Source organism: Anastrepha obliqua, chromosome 6 (assembly GCF_027943255.1).
Source record: "Anastrepha obliqua isolate idAnaObli1 chromosome 6, idAnaObli1_1.0, whole genome shotgun sequence".
NCBI lineage: Eukaryota > Metazoa > Arthropoda > Insecta > Diptera > Tephritidae > Anastrepha > Anastrepha obliqua.
The window spans coordinates 15,566,439-15,579,967 of record NC_072897.1 but is presented as its reverse complement, the minus strand read 5'-3'; the positions used below and the strand labels follow the sequence as shown (position 1 = coordinate 15,579,967).

General features: G+C 33.0%; 1 pseudogene; it reads right to left on the bottom strand.

The window, feature by feature from the left end:
* Positions 1-8,221: 8,221 nt before the first annotated feature.
* LOC129250168 (NADH-ubiquinone oxidoreductase chain 5-like) lies at positions 8,222-9,616 on the bottom strand (annotated as a pseudogene).
* Between the last annotated feature and the right edge of the window lie 3,913 nt (positions 9,617-13,529).

Genomic DNA, 13,529 nt, shown 5'->3' with positions numbered 1-13,529 from the left:
ATTAATTTTCATTTTATTATTAAGCACCAGATGAGTTACAGATAAATCATATATTTCATTCTTTATTCAAAATAACGAAATGCAAACTATAATATATTTAATATAAATATATTAACAGAAGAAAATTCTTTAAATCTTCACAAATTATATAGCTACCCAACAAATTAAATCACCATTTTATTAATAAATTATTTATTAATTATATTACATTAATTGCAGTAGTAAAAATTACTAAATTATTTTATGGACCCCTACGATTATTACATTAAACCAAATCAATGAGCAAACCTTTGCGAACCCCACACCCCTTACTTAAAATTGCAAAAAACGCTCTAGTAGACCTTCCAGCTCCAATTAATATTTCAGTTTGATGAAACTTCGGATCACTATTAGGATTATGTTTAATAACTCGAATTTTAACAGAATTTTTTTAGCTATATATTATACAGTAGATATTAATATGGCATTCAATAGTGTTAATCATATTTGTCGCGATGTAAATTATGGTTGATTATTACAAGCTTTACATGCTAATGGTGCATCATTTTTCTTCATTTCCATTTATTAACATATTGGTCGAGGAATTTATTATGGCTCATATTTATTTACACCCATATGATTAGTAGGAGTACAAATTCTATTTTTAGTTATAGCAACAGCATTCATAGGATATGTTTTACCATGAGGACAAATATCATTCTCAGTCATTACTAATTTATTATCTGCAATCCCTTATCTGGGAATTGATTTAGTACAATGAGTTTGAGGAGGATTCGCAATAGATAATGCACTTTTTCCTTGTTATGAGCCACTTGTTCTTTATTCACCACCCTTTGTTTTTGAAGACTTCTATATTTTTTTTTCGTTAATATGCAACTGCTCGTACACACAAAATTCGTCTTTCAACTCTTTAAAGGATTTACTACGATACATGGCAAATTTATACTCATTTTTTATGTCCAGACCGTCAACAATGTATCGTAACACAGCTGTTTCTTCAACATTGCCAATGCTTGCAATTTTTTCATTACTAACATATAGTCATGTAATGTTTCGCTCTGATTATTTCTGCGCTTACGCAGCTGCCAAGGTGGATTTATTATAGGTGACAGCATTGACCCAGCTGAATTTTTCGCCGTAGATATAGCTTACGTCAAAATGATATGCTTTGTTTGTATGTATTGGTATGTTTACATTCGTATGATTACATTTGATTACTGATTTTGACGTGATGCTTATATTGAAATTCATCGATAAGCGCCTGTTTCAAGCCGGTGTAATCGGATACTGTTTCTGCTTCTAAAAACATCTTCTCAGTGCCACACATTTTCCCTCTCGCCTGTACATACCTACTTTTGCTTATTTCTCAAACTGTATGCGTCGGCATTTGCTTCGAAGACTTCAAAACACTTAATAATTGGAATAGAACGGCCATCACACTCGCTGATTACTTTCTCAAAATTCTCTGTTGATATTTTTACTTTACTGTCTCTTTGTTCGTCAACTTGTATTTTAAGAGTAAGAAGTTGTAGCAATTGCTAAATTTTCTCTTCCTATTTATCGCCACTGTTATCTTCTCTCGTACTCGTTAATTCACCTCCCGTTGCCATTGTTGCTTTTGTTTCAACTTTTTTCTCAACTTCCTCTTGATTAGTTATTTTTGCTGGTGTATGCTTTACTTTGCCCATTACAACTTATCGGCGTTTTAACTTCGTTCTTTGAGCGCGCAATAACTGTTCAACTCAATAGGACGACGAGCACAAAAACAAGAAAAAATTTACGAACGACAACTTTAATAACAACCGCGTAGCTACAACTTTTCCCTGCGCTTAGTAATAGCCCCTGGTGACACTCAAGCATGCATGTCCAGCAGGCTTATATGTGTGCGTGTCGGGTGACACTCGTACTTGCTTCGTGTCACACATACTTGTTGTCGGCTTTTGCATGATGAAAATCAAAAATTTTAGATATAAGCGTCAAGCACCCGACATGCACACACATAAGCTGCAGAGCAAGCATGCTTGAGTGTCACCAGGAGCTATAACGCATAGTCAACATCCGTATAGATGTTTATCGTCAATTCGCGCACACAACAACCATTGTTGCAGTTCTTTATATGAATTTTTCCACTTGATCTTGGCAGCGTCAACTCGCGTCACTACAAACAACTGCGCTTACTATGACCAACTACGTATATCGACTGTATTGATCTAACGCGTCGTTGCATGCATCGTTCAAAATTACACACTTTTGCACAGTTCAGACACGTACGCGACACTTTTCTATTGGCTTAAAAGCCAAATGTAAAAAGAGTATTTAATTATATGAACGAACTATATTACCAGAGAATGTTAATGCAATGAGAAGGAGCAAATGTTAAAAGAGCTTTTTTCGAGTTCTAATTTGTAGATTCATAATAAGGTCATTTCAAATTCAACTTTCCTCACAAGTGGCGAATTGCAGATATTTACCACGCGAGTGACGCGAGTGGAGGGTTTCTATATTTACTTACCACGCTAGGACAGCAATTCAGATATTTTCTGCGTTTACCAAACTACTGAGGAAGTTCATAAGATTTTTCGGCACACTACTAAGGAAATCGAAGCGAATAAATTTGCGATTAATATTACGTTTCCACCAAAAGCAAACACCGTGTTTGCAGGAGTTGTGTTTAGGAGAACTGTCAACTGTTTCCACCGAAAGTTTGGGAGAAACTGTGTTTGAACTGTCTTTTGTTGACATTGTGAAATGAGAATTATAAAAATTGATAAAATTATAAAATGGTGCATAAAATTCAATTTGTTATGTTGATTTTATCATTTTATTTTAAAATAATTGATAGTGAGTTGGTCACATATTATTTAAAAAAAAGGTTAAGGGAAAATAAAATAATTTTAAGCGTTGCTGCCAATTTAATGCGTTCGCAAAGTGTATGGTCTTTGGTATGGTAAACAGATTTATGATACATTATTTGTGTATAATGTACATGTATATTTTAGGATGTATTTAGATGTAAATACAAATAAAATTACATATATAAATAAAAGAAATACCTGTTATACTATCCGCAACGAGTTGATTCAGTATTCCTGAGGAAAGATTGAAGATTTATTTGGCTTATTTGACTTATTTTATATTTTGCGCGCACCACTTAACGATTACCACAAGAAAAATATTAAAAAAAAAAAAAAAAAAATAATTGGGGGCGACCGCTATTAGAAAAATGTTTTTATTAATTTTGCGTTCACCGAGATTCGAACCAACGACCTCTCTGTGAATTCCGAATGGTGATCTAGCACCAACCCACTCGGCTACGGCGGCCGTCAATCAAAGACAAATTGCAATCATTGTTGCCATATTTCGATAAGAATGCAATAATAAATGAGGAAAATGAGCAACATTGCCACCACTTAATAATTAAATTAGACGCAAACCCAACAAAACACGCTTTGATTAGACGCAAACCCAACAAAACACGCTTTGAAAAGTGAGTTTAGGTATGGAGTTGTGTTTTAATTTTGTATGGGATTTGACAGGAGTTTTGTTTCGTGTTTGCGCTAAGAACACGATAGCGGCAGAGAACACAATAGCGGCTGCGGTGGAAACTTAGCATAAGAAGGTCGCGCGGCAGTTAATTTGTGGTGCAGAAGCTAAAGTCGACGGAATTATTCGTTTTGTTTTTTGGCACGTATATAATTCAGGTTCAAGTCCTGAAGTCATATTTTTTTTCTTGCACATTTTTTTTTTTACAATTCAAACCAGGAAAGTTTGGTAAAATTTTTGAGTTTATTTTAATTAAAATTTCTTTAAAATACTGTTTTTTTTTGTATTTCATAAATGGAAATTTCTTTTCGGTATAAAATAGTTCATACTGGATATGACCTGATTTTTATATAAATCAATCAAAACAGAAAATATGTACATAAGTCTTTAATCCCTTTCATCAAATCCAAATTATATTGATGAGAAAATATCATTCTAATATCCTTCCAGAAAGCCAAACGCGCATACACAGATACATATGCATATAATTACGCATACAAACTTTCAACTAACGCAGAATATGTGCATATAAAACTGCGAATCGAATAAATGAGTGATTTAGAAAAGTTCATTATTAATTGTAGTTTAACGCAATCGTGAAAGACGTGTCGTATATGCAGTACATCGTCCCACATTTGACTCAGGTTCAAATCCTGTACCCACTTTTCTTTGTTCGATATTTTTATTTCATTTTTTATATTTGGTTTAATTAGAATTGATTTAAAATAGTGTATTCAGCTTTTCTAATACCTGTTTTTTATAAATTTATTTTCTATATAACATTATTAATACTTCATTTGAATTAATTTATATGTAAAACAGCCATAATGGCAATCATATGAATATGCATTCCTATATTTAATCTCTTCAGTCAAATCTGAACTGCTTACATACACATATTGATGAGAAAATATTCTAATATCCATGGATGCATCCAGAAAGTCAAACGCGCATACACGCATATGTATACAAATATATACAAACCTTCAACGAACGCAAAATGTATGCATATAAAAAACAACAACTGCGACCGTCTTCTTGTCGTCAGTGAAAAGATGGGATATGTATACCCTAGAGCAAAAAGAACCGGGAAGGTGACGTTTACTGTTTTCTTCGATTGCCAAGGCATAGTCCACCATGAGTACCTTCCATCGGGCCAGACAGACAATAAAGAATATTATTTATCTGTTTTGAAACCTTAGAGAGATCCTGTATGTTGCAAACCGCCGGAAATGTGAGCAAACAATTCTCAGATTTTGCATGATGATAACGCGCCCTCGCACTGATCAAAGAGAATACAAATCCGCCTGCCGGGGGTGTTTGGAGGACTGGGTTAAACGTTGGCACATGTGTGTTGCTTCGGATGGGTCATATTTTGAAGGAGATACTATAAATTTGCCTTAAATTTAACTCTGTTTTGTTTAATTTAAACATTCCCGGTACTTTCTGATCATAAGGTACATATATGCGGCTTTGCGGACAGCAATGTGTGATTCGCTTGAAGTCGCATTAACTCGCGACTGTCGCACAGTTAGAAGACATATTTACATACATATAAGGGTGCATACATACATACGGAGCCGCGGCCACTCGACATGACAAAAATTTAAAGCTAAATACACACCAGGCAACCGTTGAAGCAACGGTTGCAGCAACGTGTTGCACTTTGCGACCGTTGCTTCAATCTTAGTATTGTGTTTAACTGTGGTGCAGGAAAGGTACGAGCGGAAGATACGTAAAATTAAATTTTTTAAATGATCGAGGAAATACGTAAAATTACTTCTCTTATTATAATTCACGAACTTTTGTATGAAAATGAGGAAGAAGAAATGCAAAAAAAGAAGAGAAAGAAAATTTGGTCCAAAAATTGACTTAAAAAAAAAATCGAATTTTCGAACGAGAGGCTGCTGAAAGAACTGAAGGAAAATGAACCAGCGGACTATAAAAATTACATGAGGTTGGACGAAGCCCTGTTTAGAAAATTGTTGGACTTCGTAAAGCCCAAAATAACGAAACAAGATACCATAATGAGAAAGGCAATATCAGCAGAAATTAGACTGGCAATAACTTTGCGGTATCTTGCAACAGGAAACTCTTTTGCGGACTTGAAATTTTTATTAATTTTATTGTATTTTTTAATTGTTCGTATGATTTTTTTCTAAAATTTTTATTTTTATATTTTTCACTACTTATATCCCACAGCTCTCTCAAATTTTTATATCCGTTAATAAAATTAACATAATTTTCATTATTTTCAATTGCCATTTTTTCCTTTTTCACTTTATTTTACTCCGCACGAACCTTCTTCTTCGCCTCTTTTCAACGAACTGAACGAGTAAAAGCAGTAAACAATGATACACACGAAGCAACGGTTGCAGCAACCTATCCCAAAAATCAAATTTATTTGATATTTCAGGCAACGGTTGCAGCAACACGAAAATCAATTGGCAACACAGCTACACACGAGGCAACGGTTGCTTCAACATGGCCGTGTTGCTGCAACGGTTGCCTGGTGTGTATTTAGCTTAAGATTTATCAAATATTGGCAAATAATTCCACGCGAAATATTCCAATATTGACTATTTTCGAATGGTCGCGAAAATTGGCATATGGGCGGCTCGTTTTATGAATGAAATTGAAATATGAGCTCTAACTTATGAATGAACTTTTTGTTTTTGTTCTAAATTGTCAGTGCCATCGCTGATAGAATCATGGCCGCTGCGACTGCGTCTACGAATGTATTTTGTTTTTATAGTCGCTAGGCTTAGATTTTAGCTTTGGGCGACATGCGCATGTGAGGTATGTGTTTTTGTTGTGTTCTAGAACATTTTAGAATGTGTGGTGGCAAAGCGGCCATCGCGTTGCGCTTGCTGTTGCTTTTGCGTCTATCAAAGTATTGTGTTTTTGTAAGTATAATATTAGGAATATCGACTGGTGAAAGGCAAAAGTACACGGAAGCAAGAAGGGAGCGCTGTGCTCGCGCATATATGCATGAATGTATGAACGTGCATGGATGTAGTAACATATGAATACAATTATTTTGTAGGAAGTTTAGAAGGCAAGTAGGTATACTCGTATATGTATGTATATATGCTAGGGCATAAAGTGGGTATATATATGTACATACATAGAGCAGAATTGTTTTTGCACTTGTTAGGAAGAAACTCATTCACTAGTGCGTATGTGTATTTGATTTCTTGTAAGAATGTGATATGCTGTGACATGTGTGCATAAGTACATAAGTCAAGGTTATTTGGGCATACTTTGCATATGTGATATGATGTTCTTGCGCTTGTGCATTATTGTTTTTCATATACAAATGTACATACATACATATGTATGTAAATGCTGTCGAATACATAAACTATAAATTGACATACAATATAAAATAAGTGTTGATTTATCTTAAACCATTATTTTTTTCTGAATGCAAATACCTCTTATTGACATGTACATACATATTATGTACTTATGTATATTATCATATACCATCATTTATTTACATATAAAGTATACGTTCATTTTTGAATGTATGTAATGAAAAACTTCATGAATTACTTTCAGAACTTTATTAAAATTTATTCGCGTCGCGCGCATGCACAAAACCTTTTGTTCACAACGCAGGCGCAGAAATAAACGCTCTGCGTATTTATCCTCCCCACGTGACTCGCCATCAATTCTCGGTGGAAATTTTTTTTTTTTCGTTTTTAAATTTTTTTTTTTTAATGTAATCGTAAAAAAATTTGTAATAAATTTTATGTATCCGCTTATCATTTCAAAAGTAACAAAATGGTAAAATAATAAGCAGTCGAAGAAATAAACGCACCGCCTATTTTTCCTCGCCACATGTTAGACTCGAGTTCAATTCCCGGCACAAACTTTTTTTTATAAATTTTATTTTTTGAAATCGTTTTTTTTTTTAATGTATTATAATTGAAAAAAAAAATTATGTAATAAATTTTACGTATTCGCTTATTATTTCAAAAAAAAAAAAAAAAATATTACAAATTTAATTGGTTTAATGTCGAGGTGAGAAATGTGTTGTGTGTTGAGGTGAAAGATGTGTGGTGTTTCTAATTTTTGTGTGGGCAAAAGTCAGTGAGGTGTCTATAAACTCGGTGTGCTAAATGACCTTATTAAGAATCTTTCAAATCTCTATTGTACTAAAAAAAGCTCACAGTAACATTTGCACCTTCTCATTGCATTAACATTCTCTGATATTACAGAGTATTGTATTAAAATGAAAAATGAATATTCAGCTCTCGTGATTCACTGCGACTTTCCGCTTCAGCTGTCCGCCGACTACCACTTCGCCAACAACTGTTTATCTCTCTCTCTGTATCCAAACGTATACTCCGTCTTACATATATATTCATCAAAAATAATAATATAGTATAATAAACATATATCATTTATATAATTTACTCAATAGCTACATATAATATATATATTTATAATTTAATTAACTTTAAATAATTAAATAACAATTAAAATTTAGTTAAATCTATTTATTTAGTAAATTCTTAATTTACTAAAATTTATTCACTACATTCAAGATCTAAATAATTACCCTAACCTCTTCAGTGTTATACTCTATGATTTGAGCTACTTGAATAAAGTAAGAAAAAAAGTCTAAAAAGGAAAGTAATTCATAAAACAAACAATAAAAGATAAATTTTTAAATTAGATCAAAAGATTTATAAACAACTCTACCTAAAACTAAAGGAGGATTAATTACACCATAAGTAGAAATATAAGGTATAAATCATATTGAACCAGAAAAATAACTCACTAAATAATTATTTAAAGATTTATTAAAATAAAACAAAGATACATTAGAAATTAAATAACCTAACAATCCACCACTAATACAAACAAACAAAGTCAATAATTTCAAATAAATTGGTAAACAAATTATATAAGGAGTTGGGAATATTAATCATCTAAGTATACTACCACCAATAATTCTTATAATCAATAGACCTCTTATACCACGCAATATTACTCATCCTTCATCTCTTAATATATTTAAAGAACCACAATTCAATTCACCAATTATAGAATGATAAACTAAACGTCTGGATTAACATACTGTTAGTCCAGAAGAAAAAAAAAATAAAGAAAAAAAGAAAATATATTAGCATAACAATTTCTAAAATTAAATCTTTAGAATAAAATCCAGCTAAAAAAGGTATTCCACATAAAGCTAAATAAATTAGCAACATTAAAACAACCAGAAGTTAAAGGTAGGTATGTAAATTCCTAATCCTCCTAACAGTCGAATATCTTGAGAATTATTTATATTATGAATAATAGCCCCAGCACACATAAGTAATAATGCTTTAAATAAATCATGGCTCAACAAATGAAAAAAAGCCAATTTATAAAACCCTGTAGATAAAATTCTTATTATTAAACCCAACTGACTTAAAGTAGATAGAGTAATAATTTTTTGTAAATCAAATTCAAAATTAGCCCCTAATTCATCTATAAATATAGTCAACGCAGATAACAAAAGTAAAACTTGGCCTATTCAAGAATTACATAATAAAACATTAAATCGAATTAAAAAACAAATTCCAGCAGTAACAAGAGTAGAAGAATGAACTAAAGCAGAAACAGAAGTAGGAGCTACTATTGCAGCAGATAACCAAGATGAAAAAGAACTTTTGTGCTCTTTTAGTCATCGCAGCTAGTATAATTAATCCTCCAATAATTTCTATTACAATTATATTATTTATTATTTCCAAATAAAAAACATAATTTCACCTTCCATAATTTAGTATTCAAGCAATAGCTAATAAAAAAGCAACATCACTAATTCGATTTGATAGAGCAGTTAATATACCAGCATTATAAGATTTTACATTTTGAAAATAAATTACTAAACAATAAGAAACTAACCGTAACCCATCCCATCCTAGCAAAATTATACTTAAACTAGGACTAATAATTAGTAATATCATCGACAAAACGAATATAAGACTATATAAGAATATAATAAAATAATAATTAAATCTTCTCCTATATATTCCTTTCTAAAATAAATAACTAAAGAAGAAATAAATAAAACAAAAGACATAAATAATAAACTTATTCACTCAAATAAAAAAGTTATAATAATTGTACATGAATTAAATCTAAATACTTCTCATTCAATAAATATACAAAAATCCTCAATTAATATCAACAATCTAAAAAAAATAATTAATTCTAAATAAAATTTAAATTAAAAATCTAATTCTACAAATAGCTAAAGACTTTCTCACGATTTAAAATGATTGAAAATCATATTATTGACACCAAAAATCAATATTTTAAATAAACTATTTAAATAAAAGTCAAAGTATACAAATTATCACTCTTCAAAATCAATACAGGTATACAATTTAATAAACCCTTTAATTAATAAACGTCGACTTCCTAAACGTTCATATGTAATATTCACTAAACAAAAAAGTCCAGAAGAACATAATCCATGAGCAATTATTAATGTATAAGAACCACAAAATCCTAAATATCTTAAAGTCATAAGACCTCCCAAAACAATTTTTATATGAGCAACAGAAGAATAAGCAATTAAAGCCTTTAAATCAGTTTGCCGCAAGCAAACTAAACTAATTAAAACACCCCCAATCAATCTAATTCTAATTCAAATATAGCTATAGTTTATACCACTCACTTGTAAAAAGGAAAAAAACTCGAAATAACCTATAACCCCCTAATTTTAATATCACTCCAGCTAAAATTATAGAACCAGAAACAAGTGCTTCTACATGAGCCTTTGTAGTCATAAATGAACTTAAAATATAGGTATTCTTACTAAAAAAGCTAAAATTAAAGATAAATATATTAAATCATAACAATTAACATACGGGTAAGTTATCAAAAGAAAATTAATAATTTAATGTTGTTGGTTTGATTTATTGAAATAGACTGAAAACATAAGCAAGCGCGTATATGAATTCAGGAATGTATACAGGAATGAATACAGGAAGAGAAAAAAGAGATGAGGATAAAGAAATAGTGATGGGAAGTGTTGCCACATTTATATATTTCCAACACTCCTTCTCAACACTTTACATAAACATACTAAAATATTCCCATCTCTTTAGAGAATTTTACATGCTTTGATTTATGTAAATTTTTCGTTAACATATCTGACATCATATTATTTGTTGAAATATAACTTAAATCTATTTCCTTGTTGCTGTACATCTGCCTGATATGATGAAATTTGATGTCGATATGCTTGCTTCTTGCATGATAAGCTGGATTCTTTACTAGACTTTGCGAACTCAGATTGTCGTTGTTGATTACTGTTGGTCCACTCTGCCCAAAACCCATTTCTTTTAAAAGTTTGTTAATATATGCGGCCTCTTTCGCCGCAGCGGATAATGCGAGATATTCAGCCTCTGTACTACTTAGAGCTACGACGCTCTGTTTCTTGGATTCCCAAGAAAATACCCCACCAGCTAATACAAAAGCATAGCCTGAGTATGACTTACGGTCACTAGGGTCACTACCCCAATCAGCATCTGCAAAACCTTCAACAGCTTTATTTGATTTTATATAGTTCAGCTTCCAGTTGGCTGTCTTTTTTAAATATCGTAACACATGTTTCACTCCTGCTTCGTGCTCTACATGCGGATCAGTATTGCGCTGCGATAATTTACTCACGGAATGTAGAATATCTGGACGAGTTGAGATTGCTAAATACATTAGCGCACCTACTATTGATTGATATGCAGTTTTATCAATTTTCTGGCACGTTTCTTTTTCACAATGCACGCTGAACCCTGCATCCAAGGGAGTTGCGACGTCTCTGCAATCTTCCATGTTGTAATCCTTAAGCAATTTTAAAATGTATTGCTTTTGACACAACGTTATACCACCAGTTTCGCCATCACGCTCAATTTCCATGCCCAGGAAATGTGTTAGCTGCCCACCATCAACTACCTCAAATTTATTTGATATACCAGTTTTAATTTGAATTAATTCTTGCTTGCTCGAACTTCCGATAATTAAATCATCCACATATACCGCAATCAGGCTTGTAATACTTTTTGAATTTCTGGTATAAATGCACGGCTCACTAGGACATGGACTGAATCCCATATTTTGAAGAACGAAATCTAACTTTGCATTCCATTCACGACCACTCTGTTTTAGACCATATAAAGATTTTTTTAATTTCAATACTTGTTTGGGGTGTTTTGTATCCACGAAGCATTCTGGTTGTTGCATATAAACGTCATCATGCAATTCACTGTTTAAATATGCTGACGACACATCCATCTGATGAAGATACAAATTATGTTCCACTGCTAATGCGATTACCATTCGAATATTTGCATATCTTACTACCGGAGAAAATGTCTCTGAATAATTTATGCCGTACCTTTGACTGCAGCCCTTGGCCACCAAACGCGCTTTAAATTGTTTTATGTCACCGAGCTTATCACGTTTAATCGTGTACACCCACTTGCACCCTACCACCTTTTGACCATGTGGCAAATCAGTAAATGTCCATGTGCCATTTTTAACGAGTGCTGTATACTCCTTCTCCATCGCAGCTTTCCATTCGCTACAATGATTACTATTAAACGCTTCTTCGGCACTGTTTGGTATAACCTCTAAATCTTCGTGTACTAAATTAAGTTCATTATATTGTTTTCGTGGACGTCCTCTGGCCCCAGTTCGCAATAATCTGGGCCTACCACGACCACGACTAGTCACCACTGAGTCTTCAGCAATATTCACTTCATCAATGTCTTGAACCGCCTCTTCATGATCACTACTCATCACTTCAGTACCTGCTATTTCATCATCGTGATTATGTTGTAATTGCACTGCGTTAATAGGCAATATAACGTCTTCTAGTTCACTTTCATCGAAATCGACGATTTTTGTATCAGACTCTTCACTAACTTGAGCCTTTTCGATGAATACTACATCACGACTGACAATAACTTTTTTGTTTTTCTCGTTACGCTTATACACAAAGAGCCCGTTATTGTTCGACGCTCTGAACAACACATTGTTTTTGTTGTTTTTTATTTCAACAAAACCACCCTTAAATGTCACTGAATGTCCGTTTTCTATTGCTTTGCTAACAGATACAAAATTCCACTGCAAGACTGGCACATGTAGCACATTTTTTAATGTGATCATTGTGCCGTCGACGTCGACGTCGCCACGACCTACTGCGTCTATACACTGTCCACCAGCTAGCCATATTTTTTCACACACACTTACATAGTTCTTAAACAAACCGCGATCCCAACACAAATGCGAAGTCGCGCCACTGTCGACGCACCATGTTTGCGTAGCAGATTCATTTGTATTTGGGGTTTTTACATTCATCATAAAGCAAGAGCGTTCAGCATTGTTGCTTTCTTGCTTACACTCACTCTTTTTCGGCTGTTTACATGTAGATGCGAAATGTCCACGCCGACCACAATTGAAACATTTGAAATTTTTACCGTTCTGACTGTACTTGCCGCTATGCGATATACCGTTTGCAACGCTTGCTCCTTTTCTGTTCTGAAAACTTCCAGACGAACATGTCTTTGCATGCATCAACGCTTCTGTACTTTTTTCGTACTTTTCTGTACAGGCACTTTGCCGCGCTCCTTCTTCTAGCAATTTTACTTTTAATGCATTGAATGATGGTAATGCGTCTCGCGTTTCCATTGCAACTACAAAATTTTCAAATTGCGATGGTAGACTTGATAATAAAATTATCACTAACATTTCTTCGGGAATTTCTACATCTATTTCTGCAAGGCCTTCCCGAATGGCACAAAAATCGTTTAAATGGTTTGCTACAGAAGCCCCTTCAGACATATTGAGATGCAATAGCTTTTTAAATAATAAAATTTTTCGCGCCGGCCCTTTTGGTTGATGTATTTCACGGAACTTATTCCATGCTGCCATTGCACACGTTAAATGTTTAACATGGTTTATTTGCGACGGTTTCACAC